General features: G+C 41.8%; 1 protein-coding gene across 5 annotated transcripts in view; it reads left to right on the top strand.

Moving 5' to 3' along the window:
• LOC122799579 (clathrin heavy chain 1-like) overlaps positions 1 to 14,986 on the top strand; it is a 1,937,764-nt gene that overhangs the window by 1,774,644 nt on the left and 148,134 nt on the right. The gene's annotated exons all lie outside the window — the stretch shown is intronic.

The following is a 14,986-nucleotide window of genomic DNA, read 5'->3' as shown; positions in this document are numbered from 1 at the left end:
CTCAGAAGCTTACATACACTCCTGGATAATGCAAATCTGTATCTGGACTAGACTGTTATAGGAAAGCTGTTCCCAGTTCTTTTCCCCCTTTGGGTTACGCTTGTGTTTGACAGGTGGTCTTGTTGTCTGGACTTCTGTATCTGGAATTGTTCTCCTTTTATTGGCTCAAGATGTCTGATAAAAAAGGCACAGCTGGGTTTAAACAGTGCGATACATATTGCAGGAAAATGCCTAATTCCAATGGGCATCTCTCCTGCATCTACTGTCTGAGAGTTGCCCACTTACAGGTTCAACCTTCATGCAAGCTCTGTAAGAGCTTCGGTGCTGTACCTTAGCAGAGCGTAAAAATAAAATTAGTCTTAAATGGTCTGCTAAAAACTTCTTTCTCGGAGGCTCTTATCCGAAGCAGAGGTTTCAACACCTCCCAAGAAAGAGACAAAAAAAGAGAAGTCACTCTGTTCCAATATCTCCCAGTTCACAGGAACCAAAGCCTTCTAAAACCCAAATTCATACTGAACCTAAGACAAAACTTCCCAAACTGTCAGCACTGAGCATCTCTGCACCAGAGACTAAACCCCCCTCCACGGTGCCGACGACAACTTTGACTATGGAACCGACAACTACAACTGTTATCCTGGTACCAGCCCCTTCTTCGGTAGTGGACACGTTTTTGGCACCAAAAATTGTTTCTCTCCCTCAGTTGGTCACTTCCTCCCCATCACAGTTTTCAGGTCTTTTGACCTCTACTGAAAGGTGAAACTTTAGCCAGTAACACAATACTCTCCATCCATCGACCCTTATGTTGAACAGCTTAGTCCTTTTCTTCACTGTCCAGGTTCCCTTTCGGGGATGTCCACCCATTCGACCAGGAGACTTTCAGAGCTTGATGTAGTCAGGCTTATGGATCAACTCCTAGTGGCCAGAGGCATCCCAACTCCATCCAGGACCTCCCTCCCACCTGGAGCCGAGGGGTTTTCTCCACAGAATCCAGCATATGTTCCTCCAACCTCCCCACAGGCCTTGGAGCCCATCGATACCGACACCTATTCCGGTGCCAGCTACTTCTCCACTGGTAGATATTACAGTGGTTTTGCAGCCTACCCTGTGGACCATGGCTCAGTCTGAGCCGGTCCACCATTGAGACCATGACTGGCCTGTCAGCACTGTGATTCCCAGTTCGGCGCAGATTTTTTTCCCACGGTGTCGTCAAATGTTCTAGTTGTTTTGGCAGCACTGAATCCTCTCATAGCTCCAAACCTGAAGGCAGGCTCGACTGAGCAGGGTGTGACCCCGGTTCTGAGGTTGTCTTTCTCAGTTCCGGGCTCCCATCCCTCTTCTGATGGGCTTGCCTTCCAGGTTATGGAGAGGGCTCTTGCTTCCACAAGTATGCAGTTGGTCCCTTTGACGCCGGATTCTAATATATACATGTCCTCCGGTACGCAGCCGACAAAGCACAGTACACTAGGACGTTGGGCACGGGAGCAGCAAGACACCCTACTGCAGGGCACCCACTCTTAGGAGTCCTCTTCAGATGCTCCCCCTGAAGAGCCATCCTGTAAGAGAAACGTGCAAGAGGAAGCATGTTGATTTCCTTGAGGAATCCCTCACCGAAGATGCAGATTATGTTGAGGGGCAAGGGTCCCCACAATCGCCCCCTGAGGACGTCTCCTTTAGAGACGTACGAGAGATTCTGAAACAGAGATATGACCGTAAGCCATCAACCCTTCCTCTGAGGAATCTGCATTCTTGCAGGCTTTCCTTGCTCAACCCTCTACTTCCTGGGTGACCCCACCTGCAGATGAGTTGGTGAAGCTCATTGTGCAGCATGGCAGGAAAGCCCCTGACACCGTTGAGCCAATTCCCCAGAGACCAGACAAAATTCTCTCCCCTCCAGAGGATCAGCCTCACTGGTTCAAAGACTAGGCAGTAGATTCTGTGGTAGTGGCGGTGGCAGCCACACGAAAAGAACTCGCTGAAGCGAGTCCAGCTGTCCATCCTCCAAACAGGGAGTCCCAGATAATAGACTGACTAGGGAGGTGGGGTTTACGCTTCAGTGACCTTTGCCATACGGTCATTTAACTATTTGGTACATTCTACCTGTCTTCAGAGGGACCTGATTTCAGAACTTTCAGGAACCTTAGCAGGAGCACTGTCTGAGGTATGTGACAGTTGCCTCCCATCTTGCCACCCTAGAATCCATTTCTAATTCTTCCATATGGTTGATTGCCCATACAACCGAAGGGGCGGCCAAAGCAGAAGGTACAGGTGTTGTCACGAGATGTCACACCCGGATGCGCTTGTGCGACTTTGATCCCTTCAAGTCTTCCTTTGTCAACGCTCCCGTTGAGGAGTCTTCCTTGTTTGGCCCAAAAGTTAGACACTTTAGCCAGGTGTGAGAAGGATGGAAAGACCCTGTCTGCTGTTGGCATACGTTTGTCCGTTCCTCAACGGTCCTATACTAGGAATCAGAGAGGCAGAAAAATATGGTTCAAGAAGTCCCAAGGGCCTTTTTGTGACACGTGGTAAGTTTTCTCCCTGGGGCAGAGGGGTGAACTCTTCAGGAAGATGCCCCTCCCGTGGCAGAGGGGGTCCACGAAACTAGGGCTCCAGGGACTCCTCCTCTGGGCAACTTTATCAATGCTCCTGAAGAGCAACCCAGTTGCTTGCCTCTGGAGGCATTCGAGGGACAATTCTCTCTGCACCATTTGGCCTGGCATTCAATAACATCAGACTCCTGGGTGCAGACTATAATGACCAGAGCTTACCATAAACTCTTCGACCTTTATCCAAGACACTCAGGCGAATCCCCAACATTCCAGTCAGAGGGAGGCAGCAGCACAAGAAGTTTTAAAGCTGATAGAAAAAAAGTCATCCAAAGAGTCCCACCAGACCAAATAGGATCCGTTTTTTACTCTAGATTCTTTAGTGCCAAAAAAGACTGGGGACTGGAGGCCAATTTTGGACCTTAGCATCTTGAACAACTTCGTCAGGCAGACAAAATTCTGGATGGTCACAGTTCAGTCTAGCCTTCCATTTCTGGAAAAAAACAGTTGCGTGTGCTCGATAGATCTTGAGGATGCATATTACCACATAAAAATGGACAATGATCCAGAAGATATATACGCTTTCGGGTGGGGGTGGAAGCCAATCACTATCAATTTCAAGCACTGCCCTTTGGTCTTACCACAGCCCCCAGGGTGTTCACCAAATGCATGGCAGTAGTAACAGCTCACCTGAGACTACATGGATTCCTGGTGTTTCTGTATTTAGACAAATGGCTCCTTACCGCCCCCACCAAGCATCTACTGCTTCAAGCCATACACTACACTTTAAAACTTAAACAAGTAAAAGTCAAAACTGGTACCAGCTCATACCTTAGAATTCATTGGGGTGACTTTCCACACAAGATCCTGCCTAGTTGCTTTATCTCATCACAGGTTACAAAGGTTAAGATCCCCAGCCTCAGCTGATAACTCTCTCAGCACCTAGTTTCAGCTCGCTTAGTCTTACAACTACTGGGTACGATGGCAGTGACAATCACTCTGGTTCCACTGGCAAAATTCCATATGAGGCTGCTTTAATGCCTCCTAGCTTCTCAGTGGTTTGTACTGACACATCCAGTGTCTTACCCAATTAGCATAACAGACCGTTGCAAACAAGATCTGAATTGGTGGATGAAGTCGGAAGAAAGAGTTATGGAGTTGCCCCTTTTCACTTCCTCAACCCAAAGCCATAGGGATCACGGTCGCTTCCCTGATGAAGTTGGGGGAACATTTTCAGAGAAGAATTGTCCCAAGGCATTTGATCCCCCCTTAGAGGCCAGTCTGCATATCCGTAGCCTAGAACTGAGGGCAGTGCTTCTAGTGTTGCAAGCATTCCAATCTGCCCTTCCATTGGGGACAATTGCTATCCAGTCAGACAACATGTCAGTAGTCTAGTACATCAGCAACCAAGGAGGAACCAGATCTTACTCGTTATGTTGGGAAGCCCTGAGTGTGTGGCAATAGGCAGTAGATTCCAACTGCTTTCTGATAGCAATGCATATTCCTGGGAATTCCATTGCGATTGTGGACAAATTGAACAGGAACATCCTTATGCCTCACGAGTGGTGTCTCAGTTCCATAATAGCGCCCAGAATTTTTCATCGCTGGGGCCAGCCTTGCTGCAGTCTTTTTGCCTCTCCCTTAAACCACAAATGCAGCAGCTACTTCGCCCTAATCACCCCCCACCCGAGGGCGACACTGAGAGATGCTCTGATACACGATTGGCCCCCAGGTCTACTTTGTCTTCCCTCCCTTTCCCTTGATACCACAGTTTTTAAAGAAAGCACAACAGATGAGAAGCAAAGTGATCCTCATTGCACCCTGTTGGCCCCATGAAATCTTGTTCCCCTTTCTGTGTCCTCACCTAGTTCACTGCCCATGGTCTCTGGATCCAACCCCAGGACTGTTGTCTCATCCACAGGGGCTGGTCTATCCCGACCTATTGAGTCTCAAGCTGACCATTTGGTTTCTCCACTTCCAGTAATTGCCAGGCAAAGTAATCTGTCTTACCCAGTTCAAAAGATACTTCTGGCTTCCAATAAGCCATCCGCCAGGAACTTTTTCATAGTAAATGGGTCAGATTTGTGATCTGGGCTCAAGAACAAATACTAGATTCCTTCTCAGCCCTGATTTGTAAGATGTTAGAATACTTGTCAACTTTATTGCAATCAGGAGCCTCAGCCTCTGCTTTGAGTCCATTTGGCAGCTCTCTCTCCAGTTTTCATAATGGCCTTAATGATTCGTCCTTTATTTCCCAGTGTCTCTGCAAAACCTTTTTAAAGGGAAGTATTCATTTGAGACCACCTCTCAAGGATCCTATTGAACCTTGAAATTTGACGCTAGTCTTACAAACTTTAACTTGTCAACCCTTTGAGCCATCGGCCACCTGTGATGTAAAGTTTTTATCTTGGAAAACCTTATTCCTGGTAGCCATCACATTAGCCATTAGGATATCAGAGTTTCAAGCTTTGTGTGCAAAACGACCATACATAATTTTCCACAAGGAGAGATTATCACTTCGGACTAACCCTTCCTTTCTACCAAAAGTTGTTTCAGATTCAAATCTTAACCAGTCCATTGATATGCCAGTTTTCTTTCCAAAATTTTGTAACAAAGGGGGGATACTGTTTGCACTTGCTAGACTTGCATAGACAGTTATGTTTTTATTAGACAAGACTAAATCATTCAGAAAATCGGACCAACTGTGTTACTGTCTTTTTCAGGTCCAAGACTAGGCAAACCAGTTTCCAAAGTCACTTTATCAAAATGGTTGTGAGATTGTATTACCTTTGTTTATCAACATAACAAAATGACTCTACCAGCTAAGGTTAAGGTTCACTCCACCAGATCAGTGTCCACTTCAGTGGCCTTTTCACTGTAGAGCCTCTATGGATGACATTTGTGCAGCAGCTATTTGGGCCACCCCTCATACCTTTATTACTCATTACAAATTGGATATGGTCTCCAGGGGAAGAGCATCCTTTGGCACAATGGTGCTCAGGAATATCCTTCCATAGGGCCTTCCAGGATATAAAGTAGCTAGGAACTCTGTCCCATCAGTCATGATTGAATGAAGATTAACAACATCAGATAAAATTTTCTTACCATAACATTCCATCTGTGTTGTTGATCTTCAGTCATTCATGACATCCCATCCTCCTATCCCCTCCAAAAGACTCCTGGAGGTTCAGATTTAGTCCTGGGGTTATCTAGTAGGGCAGTTGCTTAGACAAAGCCTCTGCTTTTCTGTCCTTACAGGCAAACTCTGTCTGAGGAGATGAAGAAAAAGGGGGCTCTATGGGGTAAACTTAACTCAAGAGTTTTTGGCTGGAGCGAGCTTTTTATATCGGCCAAGTCTCTTCAGAGGATGGAACCGAGACGCATCAGTCATGAATGAATGAAGATCAACAACACAGATGGAATGTTATGGTCGGGGCCGGCCTTAGCTGAAACGGCACCCTAGGTGAACTACTGCTCTGGCGCCCCTTAAGCCCCACCCACACCATACTCAAGGAACACCCCTATTTGACCCACGCCCACAGATGGGTCACTCCCACAAAAGCCACTCCAGTTCTTTCAAAGTTTAAATGCATGAAAAATCAGTCATACTGTAACAAACACCTTGTAGTCTAAGGTGGTTGCAGAGGGTGACCATCCACATGACCCAACACTAGGTGCAATGGCTGGAGCAGTCTAAGGTGGTTGCAGAGGGTGACCATCCTCATGTCCCAGCACTAGGTGCATTGGACAGAGCAGTCTAAGGCAGCTGCAGAGGCTACACATGCTGCACCACAGCTGAATCTGCAGAAATAGGAGGCAAAACTAGGATTTCAATTTGATGCTTTTTTTTACTGCTACTGTTACATCTGAAGAAGTTTTGATCTGGGATGAAAACGCTGTGATACGTTAATGCATTTTATGTTTTTATTTATTTGTTGGATACATTTTATTTTAAGCCTGGTCGAGTGTTGGGCTGTCTTTCCGAAGTACCTTTTGTGGATTATTCGTGTTTGTGGTGTTTTTGGGAGCTTTTCCTCACTTTTTGTGTATTTGTAGGTGACAGCACAATGTTTTTTGGCCATGATTTAGAGATGATCATTACCTCACTGTTACAATCACCAAATTACGAAGCCTGCTGCAACCTGTTAAAATGGGAGATTGACATGTTGTGGATGACTGCATTTTTGTTGTCTTTCGGCTTTTCCCAGTTAGGTGTCGCCCCAGCGGAACTCAGGTCCGCTAATGATTGGCAGTAGATTTTGACGAATGCCGAGGTGCCAGCTCGACGTTCAACCTTCAACAAAGGCATGCCCATTTATGCATGACTTTCGAACGCCCACCCAACCGCGGGGAGGACCTGCAGACTCCACACAGAAGGCACTCTCCGCACTCAAATACATACATACATACATACATACATACATATATATATATATATGTATATGTACACACAAAATCTCTCTCTATGGTAATGTCCGATGCAATCCATCAACACAGAAGTAGGATAAACATATACAAGAGGAATACCATATCTCAGATAATGTTCTACACAGTCAATTTACACACCTTCAGTAACTAAACAAACAATGCTCAGAAAGGACTGTAAAATAAACGGTCATATAAACGTTGGGGGAAAAAAAGACAAAAATTAAATATATTAAATAAAATGGACCTACTCCATTTCAGAAGCAGTCATTTTTATCAAAGTGGTTTGGCTTGTCAACGACAAAAGCTTCATTCAACAGAATGTTAACCAAGCACCGAGGACAACTACAAATACATCCCCCCCTTTACACCACCCTCTCTGTTTAACAACCAGCCGGAGTCTTTAACAGTACTTTACTACACATTTATACAATGAAATACATGATGCATTATTACCATAATGCTCTGTTAACTATCAAGATAAAACGTTAGAGTTCTTAAGGAGCCGCTTGCCTAGGGTTTGACACCATCAGCCACTATCTGCCTGATGTGGGGCACTGAGCAAGACACTTAGCCAGGCAATCCTTTCAACAAAGTCTGGGAAAAAAAAATCAACATAGATTAGTGCTCTACCCTTGTTAATAACAAATCTCGTTTACTCTGGCCACAGACAACCAAAAATGATCTTCACGCCAGCCCCATTTTCCTCACTCACTTAGCTCACTCTCATTTGCACAAACCTCAACACACACCTTTAATCTGCCCTGTTATCCATCTCAGTCCCTCTTATTTCTCATCCAATCATAAACTCTCCATGACACCCCCTTCCTCCTGGACTTTATCAACACCTCCTCAGTCCTCCTCCTTCTAATCCCACTTTTAACACTTTTACATGCATCTTAATACACTTTTTCTCAAATCCCCCCACTTATCTTTCCCCACTCTACCAAATAATGCCCCCTCCCACACACACATCCACTTTTCTCAGAATGTCACCATGACTTTCTTCACTCACACCTAACTTTCTGTGTTCTCTTAAATAAATCAATTTGGAATACCTTCATCTTTAGCTACCAATGCTACTAAACGCATTTCACACCGACACCACTGAGAAATCAAATTTGCCCACCCCCATCAAATCATATATACATCGTAACTGAAGTATTGTTACAGTCTCTGCTTTGCTGTGTGTGTGTGTGTGTGGGGGGGGGGGGGGTTAATGGCACAAAACAGATAGCAGTCATAGACATATTCATAAATTGTGGACGACTACATTGATGAGAAAATCATGAATAGGAATTCAGTGGATAGTAGTTTGTACCGCAAAGTAGGCATACCCAGCAGCTCTTAATCACATTTTTACTCTCTTCTTAGATACATTTTGAAACGTTAGCATCCTCTCTGGGTAAATGCTGGAATTTGTGAGTCACTTTGTGGCTGGCTGTTACTTGCAGCAAAGGAGACAAGGACACAAGGTGATATCCAGGAAAGAATTTGCCAGTAAATGAGGGCAGCGGGGCAGAGATCCAGAGGTATGCTTTGTATGAAAGACAGTTTGTCTTTTCACTACATTTGGCTCAGTGGCTGAAGGGACGTCAGTGGTATGAAAGCATCACTGATTGGATGCTCAACAAGAGCAGCCACTGAGATTCATTATATAGATGCAGGGGGAGGGAGAGAATGGAAGAACACAGCAGGGGGCCGTTCTATGTGTTCTAGTGGATGAATTGTTCTTTTAATTACGGAAGTGGGGGAGGGCGCAATGCTACAGCTGAAAAGTGGAGAGAGGTAAAGTTTAAGTTAACTCACTTAATTTGCGCCTTTATGATGCCGGCTTTTACGGCGCCCTAGGCGGTCGCCTAGTTCGCCTATGCCTAAGGCCGGCCGTGGTTATGGTAAGAACATTACTTCTTTTTAATCACAATACTCCAATCTTTCTAGATCATTAAAAGTGCAGCTTTTCTTTCTTTACAACAGTGACCATGCTGTTCATTCTTTTTGCTATAATTTCTGAATGACACTTTATTGTGCTGTACTCCTTAAAGATACTTAAACTGTCTTTGGAGCAAATGTCCACGGTACGACTTTAGGTTTTACTTTTGTGATATTGAGTCTGTAAATAAGTAAGCATAGTAATATTTCATCACCATAGCACTGCACATTATATGCCTCTGTGACACTGCTTGTACATATGCACTTTGTCACCCACAGTTTGTTTTTCAGTTTCTAGTATCTCTCCTGACACGTGACTCGGACAATTGTGAGAATGTATTTTAAGTAAACCACTAAATAAGGATCTTGTACTCATTTTATATTCATGTAATAGATGTGGTGCCAGTTTTTCTTCTGCACAGAACATGTTAATGTGCACACAGCTCTCTTTATTAACTTTCAGCTCCAGTACTTTAAAATTGTCTTTTTGTCAAATATTACACACTTCATTTGTGCATACTATAAATCTGCAGTTTGCAAACCAATTCTCATCATTTGGAAAGAAACATAGATAGTCTAGGATTTCTGTATATTAGGGAGGAAGGAGAAAAGAGGATGTATGGTGTTTGTGGTGCATAAGGTAGAAAGTAACTAAATAAAAACAGAAAGCAATGTAATTGACATTAACAGTTTAGAAGACATGGGGAGAAAGATTCAAGACCGGGTGTTTTTGTAGACCTTAATGGTGATTCAAAATCGAAGAAGAAATTCTTTAAGGAGTTAAGCTTGAGAAGAAAGGGAGTGAGGTTATCAGTTTAAGGTGGGGTAGAATGGCTAGTACGCCAAGACAGTGTAAGATGTTTTCTTGGGACAGTGGACTGAAGGTACATGGATAATTTTAGCATTAGAAGAGCAGAGGGTAAAGTTTTGGATGGATGAAGAAGTAGGACTTCATATTCATTCTAGCGAACAAACAGGAAATGGCAGATTGAGTATGGCTTGATAAAAGGACTATTTCAAGTTGTATTTTGGTTATGATAAAAACAGGGTTGGGAAGGAAGAATGGTAAGAAAGTTGGTAATAAAGGCATTTGAGACATGGAGGGGGAAGGGATAGTCATGGGAGGTTGTTAAAGCAGTATGCTTGGGGTTTTGCAGAACTGAGGAGATGATAGATTTGGACAAAGTCAATGTAAGTTAATGTCAAAGGGGCTTGAGGTTGCAGGAGATAAGAGCAAGTAAAACACAAGTGTATTAGGATGACGTAAGCAGCAGTAGGAGGAGGGGGTAGGTATTGGATGGATAGAGAGAATGGAGTTCACTGAGAATAGTGAATTTTCAACTCAAGGAAATGAGTTGGAGTATGAGGGAAGGATTCAAATAGTGTCCAAATAGATGATATAACAAACAAGCAACAGCAAGGAGTACTAGTCCCACAGTAGAGGAAAATAAATGTAAAAACTTCAGGAACAACAATGGGGCCACCACAGCAAAGCACATATATTTATTAAAATAATAAAAAGATGAGCGCTTTCGGAGATGTCATTCAGCTCAGTACACAAAAGTAAAACAGTAAACACTTAAATATATACACCTAACCAATCAAATTACATCACAATTCAAGTAATTAATAAAGCAATTATCTTCTCCTGGCTTTTATATAGGTTTTAAAGGTATAAAACCATTTAAATCTGGTGGAGTATTTGCCCTCAAGTCAATTATCCAGCATGTTTCTTTAACCTCAGTAACATTCATTATATCAACACCGTACATCATCTATTTGTTGTAAAAAAAAGTTCCTTTAACATCCTATTGATTTTACCAATGTAGAAACACATACATTGTGTAAAAGTACTTCAATAAATCGCATTTTAGTTAAACAACATGCATAACTTGTATATTTCTTGTGTAATAATGTATAAATTCATTATTGGTCTGAATATATTTACATGCTTTACACCTATTACATGGATATATGTGCCAAGCTTATTGCTGTATAATCTGCCTAAGTTGCTAATGCATATTACTATGACAAACTTTTTATGTTACGATTTCTTTTATAGCTAAAACTCAGTACCTCGCCCACCACATTCCTAATTCTGTCATCAGACAGTAATAATTTCCAATTGCTCTATATTGCGTCTTTACTGTACTTAAAATCAGTACTAAATGTGAACAGTATTCTAACTCTAGATGTGCTTACCAAACCACCATTATTTACTTCCCTGATATTTCCAGTATACTGAGGTCTGCCTTTCCCATTCCTCATTCATCTAACTTGTTCTGACACCCTTCTAACATCTTTAGTCCTATAAACCCCGCTCTATTAAATGCACTTCTCCCTTTTCCAACTGATGTAAAAAGTCACTGTTCTTGCTACAACGGTCTAGATGTTCTCAGTAACTAACTGATTATAATGTTCTTAAACATATATTGTGGGTACAATACTTCCTCTCTCTAGTAGGGCATTTTTTCAACAGGGTTTATGGTATATGGTAGTATATAGCTTCCCTTCTTCTGCCTTCAATAAAATATCCAAAAACTCTATAGATACTGAAGATACGTCTACTAGGTGTCACAATCGACAATCATCTTAACTTTGATGACCATATTAACTCCACCATAAAGACTGTTAACAAAAAACTTGGTACCCTCTACAGAATCAAACCCTTCCTTACACCCTCAGCCAGGCAAACTATCGCACAAACTCACCTCATTTCTACCCTTTTCTATGCCTCTGCTATATATACCAACCTATCAAAAAACAACATCTCCAAACTATCTACCTGCTATAATAGTATTGCTAGATTCATCACATGCTCTCCCTTTAAAACCCACCACTGCCTTAACCTTAACCTTAAACAACTAGGATGGTTAGAAATACAGAACCATATACTCTGTCAACAGTTACTTATGACACGCAAGATCCTATACCACCCCAACGATACCCCCATCCTCTCTAATCTGATCTCTCCATATAAAAATCTGGCTACACTACGTTCTGCAAATAATCTACTTGTCTCCTTATCTAAATCAAACAACAAAGCTGGTGACTCTCTTTTCTCAAACACTATAGGAAAAAAATGGAATCAGCTCCCTCATGAACTATCTACCCTAGCATCTGCTTCTCAATTCAAAAAACAAATAAAAGAACATCTAAAAACTAAGTGGCTTTGTCCTTGTGCAAACCCAGACTGAAACTTGTATTTCACTCCTACTCCAACCCTACCCCTCCCTCTTGCCTCCAAAACTTTTCTCTCCTCTTGCTTTATGCTTAGTAATTTGATAGGATTTGGGAACTTTTTCTTTCTGCAGTTGCCCTGGTGCTGTCTAGTGCATTTGCTTGTTTATGTCTGGTCTGGCTTTTGCCTAAATGTTTTGTAGTCACCGTTTTAGTCCCATTTGATTTTCTCATTTTACCTATGTTACTATGGTACTGTTGCTTTATTACTTTATTTTACTTGTTTGCTTTTGTTATATTGTTATTCTTATGCTTGGAGCTTTTCTCCCCGGGCCTCTACTGAAAATGGACATGTATCCAGTTAGACTAGCCCGGTCAACAAATGTAAAATAAAATAAAAAATAAATAAGATGAAAGTTTAGTAAATCTCAAAAATGTAGTTGTTTCTAAATAACTGACAAAGGCACTTAACTGTTGTACATCCCCTTTCCACAAAACAAACACATTGTCTACAAATCTACGATATAGTCCTATATGGGTTAACCATGGATTCCTGTCATTTTAGAATATATTTCATCTTCCACTCACCCAGGACCAAATTAGCGCAACTGTTTGCACAGGGTGTGTCTATGACTACACCCCAGCGTTGTAAATACAGTTTCTCCTCAAAAACAGTATTAAGTAATATGATGTTCAGTAGCTTACATATACATTCCATACTAGATCTATCCATATGTACTATTCTTGCATTAAAGTCACATATATAGTCTGGTCCTACATTATTGGGAATGACTGTAAAAAGACTATGTACATCCAGGGTCAATAAAATAAAACCTAAACTTGTATCACTAGTATCCATATATACACATAACTGTTCCAAAAAATGTGCAAAATCTCTCAAGGCAGTAACAGCCTTGTTCACCACGGGTTTAAGTTGCCCTTCCACCCATTTAGAAATTGTTTCTGTAATCCAACCTGAACCATTAACTATAGGCCTTAGTGGAGGATTAACTTCAGACTTGTGTATTTTAGGTAAGCCTGAAATTATAGGAATCTTGGGATGCTCAACTGTAAAATAAGCATATAAATCTTTAGAAATAATGCCTGTCAAAAATAAGTCTAAAAGATCATTTTGACATCATTAATAATTTCTTTGACCCTTTCCAGATTTAAACTTGTGTTTGTAGCCTCATCTGTCAACATGTTGTTCATGATTTCTACATATTGCGAGTGGTCTAACACTATTGCACCTCCTTCATCAGCAGGTTTTATTATCATATCTTTATCAGCTATAATATTTTTCTTATTTGCAATAGGTGCAAAGCTTGTAAATATATTCAGACCAATAATGAATTTATGCATCCCATTACACATAAGAAATATACTTATACAGGTTATGCATGTTGTTTAACTGAAAATGTGATGTGTTTAGTTACTTGCACACAAAGTATGTGTTTCTATATTGGTAAAACCAATAGGATGTTAAAGGAACGTATTTTACAACATATAGGTGATGTATGCAAGACATACCTCTCGACCTGGAAGCATCAAAAATCTGGACAAGGCCCATGAAAAGAAAAATAGGTATAAATCTGTACGCTGATTAACATCAAATTTCCATACATAATTATGTAGCCCTGCCCACTCTAATGGAATTGTGGGATACCAACTTTCAAACGCAAACTGAAGAACAGACAAACAAAATATGGGACCAGAGTCCCTCTGCAGCCATTCCAATGTCCCATTACCTGTCTTTCCGCCCCATCTACCATAAACAGTAATGCGTGCATACTGCTTTACTTCTACAAAGATCATTTAGATTTTATTTTTACATTTTATAGCACAATGCACAAACACTAATAGACATCTGCTAAACAAAGCAATACAGTCTCAAAATGAACACAGACTTGGCATTAAAATTTCTCTGTCATTGAAACATTCATTGAAACAGCATTGAAAACCCACACCACATCCAAAGAAAATGCCTCCAGACAGTGGTGGATAAAGATTACCTTTGGGTTGTTTTCAAATCATTGGCCCCTTGGAAACAAAACAAGAGACATACATGTGTTTTTTGCACCTTCCTGAAGTTATTAAATTATATTCCTTGTATAATACAGCACACTTGTTAGAGCGCATGTTAAATGTATTGTTCGGTGGTGCCCAACCTTCCACAGAAGCCACACACACACGCACTCACACACCTGTGGCCAGTTCAGAGTGTCCAATCCACCTACAGCATGTCTTTGGGATGTGGGAGGAAACCCATGTGACCACGGGGAGGACATGCAGACTTCGCACAAAAGGCACCCCAACAGAGAATCAAACCAGAGAATCTCTTGCTGGGAGGCGATGCTTAAAAAAAAAAAGGGCAGGAATTGAATAATTTAAGTAATGATGTTAAGTTGTCTATCTCGCCTTCATTCTTGCTGGATGGGTTTGGAGCCGACCTCGGCTCCGACTCGGCCACTGTAAAAGCTCGAGAGTTGGTTCCACCGGCTCGAGGCTCCCCTTATATCCCACAATGCTAGGCGAGAGTTACCCCAGATCTCGTTTGCCGCTACAGCTATCGAGGTGTTGGTTTTCTACCGGTTCTTGGTAAGTGACTTTTCTTGTGTAAGTTAGTCTATTAAAACCCCTTTAATTTTAATATTTTTACTTATTTCCCTTAGTTTAGAGAAATCTTTATCCCCTTCTAAAAAATTCCCGTTTTTTTCCCTCAAGAACTTTAAGTTCTTCCCTTGGGCCTACAGGCCTTTTCTCTTTCCCTAGTGGAGTGTGTGTGTTATTTCTTATTTTTAAAAACCTAGTTAGTGGTTTATTATAATTTAATCTTGACAGGGTGTAATTAGTGTGTTTGTGTGTGATTACACCTTTAGAGATGTCTAAGGAAGCAAAGGTCTCCG

Source organism: Protopterus annectens, chromosome 4.part0 (assembly GCF_019279795.1).
Source record: "Protopterus annectens isolate FY-2018-M chromosome 4.part0, PAN1.0, whole genome shotgun sequence".
In the NCBI taxonomy this organism is placed as follows: Eukaryota; Metazoa; Chordata; order Ceratodontiformes; family Protopteridae; genus Protopterus; species Protopterus annectens.
Note: the sequence above shows the minus strand (reverse complement) of the source record. Positions and strands in the feature narration are given on the sequence as shown.